The following is a 6,960-nucleotide window of genomic DNA, read 5'->3' on the forward strand; positions in this document are numbered from 1 at the left end:
CAACCAAGAACAAAGCACAAATGTGCAGTGAGAAATTGCTTTCTAACTCTGTTAGGAAACAACAAACCCTTGGCTCAGACACAGATTCATCTTGGGCAAAGGTGGTAGGAAAAAAGTTCCTGATATCATTAAGAAGTCACAAACAACCTTGCACCTATAGGAACTCAAGTTCTGGAAAAACAACTAAAATATAGTGAAGACAGATGTACAAGTGGTCAAGAGAGCCAAGGCAAGTGACCGTGTTTCTGTAATTCTCTCCTAGTGCTTCTATCTCCATGTAGTTATATGTAGAAGAAAACCCACTTTACCTCTCTCTGCTTTTTTCCACTTAACACAGAAGCATCTGATATCTCTTAGCTAGTAAATTGATGAGCCTGAACCTGGGCCTGAGGATTTAGGTTTCATTTGACAGACTTTTGGGGGTTTTATTTTCTTTTTTTCACTCTCTTCTTTTCTTCTAAACATGCTATAGTAAGAGCTCACAGAGTACCACCATGCCTTGATACTGCATCCCAGATTCCGGCATAACTGCAGAGTCCCATCCCTTGCAGCATAATTGCTCGTCAGATGCAGTATCTGTAAGGGACAAGAGCAGAGAGACCCATTGTGTGTGATTATGTGCCACGTAACATGGAACAAAGGAGCCTGTCTAAGCTGGCTATTGTATGTGGCTCACAAAGTTCTGGAAGTATCTGCACTTTGTTCACAAACCACAAAAGTGGCAACCCCAGCTCTGAGAAGCAGACTGGGGTGACAAGCATTGATAGTGCTATTATCTCAAGATAATGCTAAGCTGATAACATATTTGGTCATGGCCTAGACTTTTATTTCCCATGGATATATGAGTTTCAAATACCATAATCTATCACAGAATCTCAAGGGGACTGCACATTTTATAATGTATTAAATTCTTGTAAACTGCCACTATGAGGACAGGAAATCTAATTTAGGGAAAATATTCCAGCATAATAAGGAGGTTAAACTGAGGTGGGAACATTAGGGACACACTGGCTTCCTGGCTGACTATTTTCTTAATCAAAGAACATGTCAGTGGGAAGGCCACCAAAAATGATATGAGATTTCGAGCTGTCAGTTATTAGATGCACACCACAGGTAAATGAACATTTGGTGATGGACTTCTCGTGCTTGGGGGCTGACAGCATAAGTCATGCTGCTTGGGCACTACAAATGAGCAGAGATCAGATTCTTTGTCATTGGCAACTGAATATCACTATTCCACTGTCACTAGGTGGGTAAGAGTCTGTGTTAACTCTTTCAGTCACCAAGAGCCTCTTCTCAAAAGTATTATTTTTTCCATAGAAACTGACCAGTTATTGGACAACAGGCAGAAACAGCCAATGGTTGAAAAACAGATTTAAGTACATCCTACAGTCTCATCTCCCTTTCTCTTGTTTCTCTACCTCTGCCTCCTTTTCCTTTACCTTTCTTTTTCCCTCTCTCTCTCTCTCTCATTTCACCTCTCATCACTTCTTTTTGACTAAGGAACTAGAGTGTAATGTGTACATTTTCAGCTTGCTTTTTGCAGTGCTTCTCTCAGAAGGTATTGCTGTTAATTTTTTTATTTGTGTATAATTTGAAGTCTATTAACTGTGAAAGGCTATCAAATTTCACAAACTATTCTTTATATAATAATTGCTCAGGTCAAATGCAAATGTGGCTCTTAGTTTTGAAATCACTCTGAAAACATAAAAATGAAAAAAAATTACCATTTTTATTTTTAATATAAATGAGTGACATCTCTTGCTAGTGCCGTTTTCAAAGCTCTGTAGCATACGCTATCAGATTATGCCACAAAGAGACAAGAACACTCATGTTAAGGTCTAGTTCACTGAATCCTATCAGTCATCAGTCATGAAAGAACAATTTCTCACCAGGGCCTGTTTAGAAAATGAACGTATTCTGACTCAGAAGCTTGAGCTTAGACGAAGTTACCATCAAGGCCACTAATGATAAGATTTAATAGACACTTGAAAACATTTACTTAGATAAAAGACTCTGTAATTGTTCTTAAACAGTTCAAGTGGATTCGTGCCTGGTGGTCTTTTCTTTCCTTCATTTTTAAAGTGATACTCTCTGGGACAAGAAAGCATAGTCTCTGTAGACAGCACTGTCACCATCTTACTGGGAGCAAGGAGAATGCTTGAAAGTGCACCAAGCTGAGCGCCCCATGGGTAAAGTAGTGAAGACAAAAAGAAGTTCAGATCTCTTCTAATTTAAACTTTCAGGTGTGTTACCACCCACTCTCCACCTCAGCTACAAGTTCTAGAAGATTTACCAAAGCTCAGGCAGGAAGTGATAACATTGATGGAGTTTCCTGGGTCGCTGCTATTCCCAGAGTCCCCAAGGATACATCTAACTGTAGCAGCAACAGAAATGTTCTTAACATGCAGTGTTGGTTTGATTCTCAGCAAGAAGAACAGTGGGGGCTCACCCTAGGCAGAAGTTTGAAGAATACTCTTTGGCCTGATAAATTTTAAGAAACATTAGGTATGCCTGTGTGTTTCAGAAATAAACAGCAGATTAAAAAAGGGTATAATGAGTACCCCTAAAATTAACCAAACTGACTTGATTGTGTTGGGGCTGCTGTCACAGAGTGTATTTAAGTTACATGTCAAGATGAACACAAACACTCACACACACACATTTACAATTACACATATTTAAACTCCTGTGTGCTGAGGGAATGCACCCATGTGATAATATAACAGACTCAGAAACACTTAAAAAGTCATTTATAAACCTGTTTCTTAGGATGAAAGATACACATGCCATGCATTGTGGCCCCTTAAATATCATATAAATTATTTTATCTGATGCCTAGTGGAAAGTAGTAGTCTGTTGCTTTATTGGAAAACAACTAATGACTTGGAGAGGGGGTTTAATACTAACATTCTGTGGGTGACCAATATCACTTTTAAAGGTAATTTTCACTTTGGAACCGAAATTCTGCTCAATAGCCACTAACTATGCTCCACTATGCATGCTGAACTATGCTGTTCAGAAATAGGTTCTTTAAGAAGATTTAGGTGGATGCTATTGCAAAATACTTAGTTCATAGTCCTACTGGACATAACTCCTGTTCCTATTTATATTCTGTTGAATGACTAAATAGTAAATCCAAGATATGAGCACAATCTTTGCAAATTTCTTCTAGAATAATTATCTACAGAATTCATTTACTTCATATTATTATTTTTCTCTGCCTCCCTCCTCCCACACTGAAACCATAAACATTCATGTCATATGCTAACTGATTCCCTCTCTAAATGTGCATAGACAATGTGTTAAAATTAATTTTAAAAGCTCGAAGTAAAATATACTCATGAGACTGACTGGAGAAATAGAAGCGGTCTAATCTCTTCAAATTAAACTTTCATGTGTCATGACTCTTGCACAGAGAGTTTTGAACAAAGGAATCAATTTCAAGTGAACTCCATTAGTCATTCTGGCTGGCATTATAGACTAAAATAAGTTGAAATAGGCAGAAGCAAGTCCTGTGAATCATAAGCTATTTCTTTATCTGAAAATTTCTAATAACCATCCCTTTGTGGCAGTGATCTGTGATCCCTACTGCGTGACTTTTTGAAATCATTATAAATATTTATTAGAATGATGAACTCCACCACCCAGAACCATATTTCAATAAACATCACACCATTAACCATAATTACACACAACGTCCTACAAAAGGTATATATATATATGTATATATATATACATACATACATACATACATACATACATACATGTTATTTTTCAGTAAACAGTTGGAGAAAACATCAGAGTGGCTTGGTTCAAGAAAATGACCTTAATAGGTGGTCAGTCTGGATACTCAGTGTTTCTCAGTACTTATCTCTGAACACCTTCAACCTGTCTCCACAGTGTTTCTTACTCCAAGTCTATGCTTGCACTAATAAGGATTCATTTCTATCTGTTGAGACCATAGTTGGTCTTTGCACACCTTTGACATTCATTTCCAGTCACTGAACGTTAAACTTATGTATTAAGCATATACTGATTATTTTACTAAAAAGTTTTATTTGTCCTAAATAAACTAAACCTGAGTCCATCCTTACTATCTGAGGCAGGTCTGATTATATGGTCTGCTGTTTTTCCTCCTCCAGTGAAGCGTTCATGCTGCTTCTGTTGATGTGCTCTTGGCCATACAGTAGGATTGGAAAGACATTATATTCTACCCTATTAACCAGAAAAGAACCTCCCCTACAGAGCAGGAACTGTACAACTGCGTTAAATATCTTTCTGGCTCTACAGCTGGGAAGAACACAATTCGCTCACCTCATAGATAGCATGTAGGGGTTGCTATAGCATTTCCAAGAGAACATACCAGAGGAAAACCGGAAAACAAGCTATTACTTAAGTTAAGACTATCTAGAAGGGGGGGGGGGTGACTATATTTTTTGTCTAAGCAAAATCCTCTGGCCTTTTTTCTTATATTGTTGAATAATATTTTATATAAAACAGTATAGCAGGCTGACTGTTAGACACAAATATCATTATCTGTTTTAAAGAAAACGATGATTGCTAGGGTAGTGGTGACACATGCCTTTATTCCCAGCACTTGGAGGCAGAGGAAGGCAGATATCTTTGGTGTCTACAAGAGCTAGTTCCAGGACAGGCTCCAAAGCTACAGCAGAACTCTGTCTCAAAAAAAAAAAAAAAAAAAAAAAAAAAAAAAAAAAAAAAAAAAAAAAAAAAAAAAAAAAAAGAAAAAAAGAAAGTGATAAGAAAGAGAAAGAGGCATAAGGATGCCAAACATTTATTTCCAATTTATTTCCATCATTATCTACTACTACCAGGATAGCATTGACATCTGCCCTCTCTACTAAGAACGTAAAATCTCTAAGAAATACATTTCCAATATTACCCATTTCTGTAGCAGTTAGATCTTAGAAATATATTTCTTCCTGGATATGGCACATGCGTTTACATGCATTCATTTTTAACTATTGCTAAGAAAAATTGCATTAAGGATGTTCAGAAAGTTGGACTTCTCTCAGTGTTTCTGGCTGCTTTTCTGCCTTGAACACAAAACCCCTCTTCTACAACTGAATTTTCCCTATACTTTGGGCTGGTGTGGCTGATGGGACTTTCTTACTTTGAAATGACAGGGTAGAAGAAACTGGAAGCAAAGTCATTGACAATTCTCTTGAGGAGAAAAGAGTGGACATTCCAAACCAAACACAGAGGCAATTCACGGAGCAGTGACCCCACAAAAAGGTGCCATGTGGTCCATGATGACTTCACTTTATCATCTTGAATAATAAAGATGAGAAAGGAGTTTTGCTATAATCTTGGCATGATAGCAAAGCTACATTTTGCTTTCTTAAATCAAACAATTTTTGTATCATATTCTTTTTTTTTTAAAAAAAAAACAAACTCTGTTTTTCCATGGTCTACATATTGTCAAAAACACATTTTTTTTATCAGCTCTGTGTTGAAACTACCAAAACAGGTTACAAAAAACAGAACACACAATGTGAATTTTCTAGTTCCTCTAATGTCTTCCTGGAGCAAGGTGGGTAGATGGTGTATAGTGGTAGTTACTAATCTCCCTGGTGCTAATTAAAGATCTTTCAAAGGTGAAAAGGTGTAGAACAAATCAGAGAACATCCGTTCAGTAGCATCTGCAGAGCAAATTCTCTGCAAATGAGATTCAGCCCATTTTCAGCCTCTTAAGGACCAAAGTCTGAGAAGATCATTCAGCTGGACTTCAGTATTAACTGTCAGCAGTCCCGCTTGCTACTCCTAAGAACCAGAGCCAAACTTCAATTAAAAACCTAACCTGTGGGGGTGAGAGACTTGGGTGATAAATGTTCTCTCATTTCTAGTAACGATTGGATTTTTTTTTTTTTATTCTCTCCCTCAAAGAAAGAGAAAACGGAGCAAATCTCCAAGGCTGAGCTTTTGGGGGGTGAGATTTCTTGTAACACTACACCTAATTATCTGTGTGTACCATCAGCAGAGATTCTCAAGGTAGTGCTTATTGAAACTGACCTGATGGGCATGCCAGGTCTTAAGGATGAATGAAAAATAACTCTGCTGAATGCTGCGGCATACGTGACAATGTAATTAGTATTCCTGCCAACAGAATTGAAAGTGAGATGTTGCATCTCTGGGGACTTTTGCAAGTCTCTGTAAACAGTTTTTCTTAAAATATACGAGATACATATGGGCTAAGCAAAAAGGTTCACTCAGAATTAAAATGCTATTAGCCTACAGATGATGTGGGTGAAGGGCTCACTGAATCCTCATATGCACACTGACAGGGAAAAGCCATCATTTACATATTTTCCAAGTGTATTGAGCCCCAAAGGCATTTGGGTTCTTCAAAGGAAAATAAGAGCCATTTGGGTTAGAAATAAGCCACTGGAGGAATACAATGGAAACCCATGGCTAGTATCTCCATGACTCTAAAAATAAACATTAACATAGGAAAAGAAACTGTTTGAGATAAGGTACTTTTTTTCACATTTAAAAATGATGTTTTTTTTTTTTAAAGAAAATTCTGGTGTTTCAAAATTATGGAAGATTACTGCCTCGATTTGTTTAAAAGATTAAGTCATTTACTGTATTGGCAGCAAATCAAGTCAATCTAATCAGTTTTCCCTTGGATACTTTAGTAAGTTAGAATTTAAATGTTAATGAGTTCCATTCGGATTATTTACATACAGGTGCATAGGAAATAATCCAGTGGGTTGTTGCCCAATATCTGCTAGCTAAAACTCAGAGACAAGAATTCTTATGTTTTCCCTCCTCCCAGAGTCTTTGCAAAGGGTGGGTGCGCTTCCTTCAGTCTCAGCAGGACTTCGTCAGTCTGGCTGGGTTTCAACACAAAATGATTCCCTCCGCAGAAACAAGCACACAATGTCAGTTCATCCCTTGCTGCAGATAGGAATAGAGACATATGTTTGTGACTAA

The sequence above is a fragment of the Microtus ochrogaster genome, chromosome 1 (assembly GCF_000317375.1).
Source record: "Microtus ochrogaster isolate Prairie Vole_2 chromosome 1, MicOch1.0, whole genome shotgun sequence".
Lineage (NCBI taxonomy): Eukaryota > Metazoa > Chordata > Mammalia > Rodentia > Cricetidae > Microtus > Microtus ochrogaster.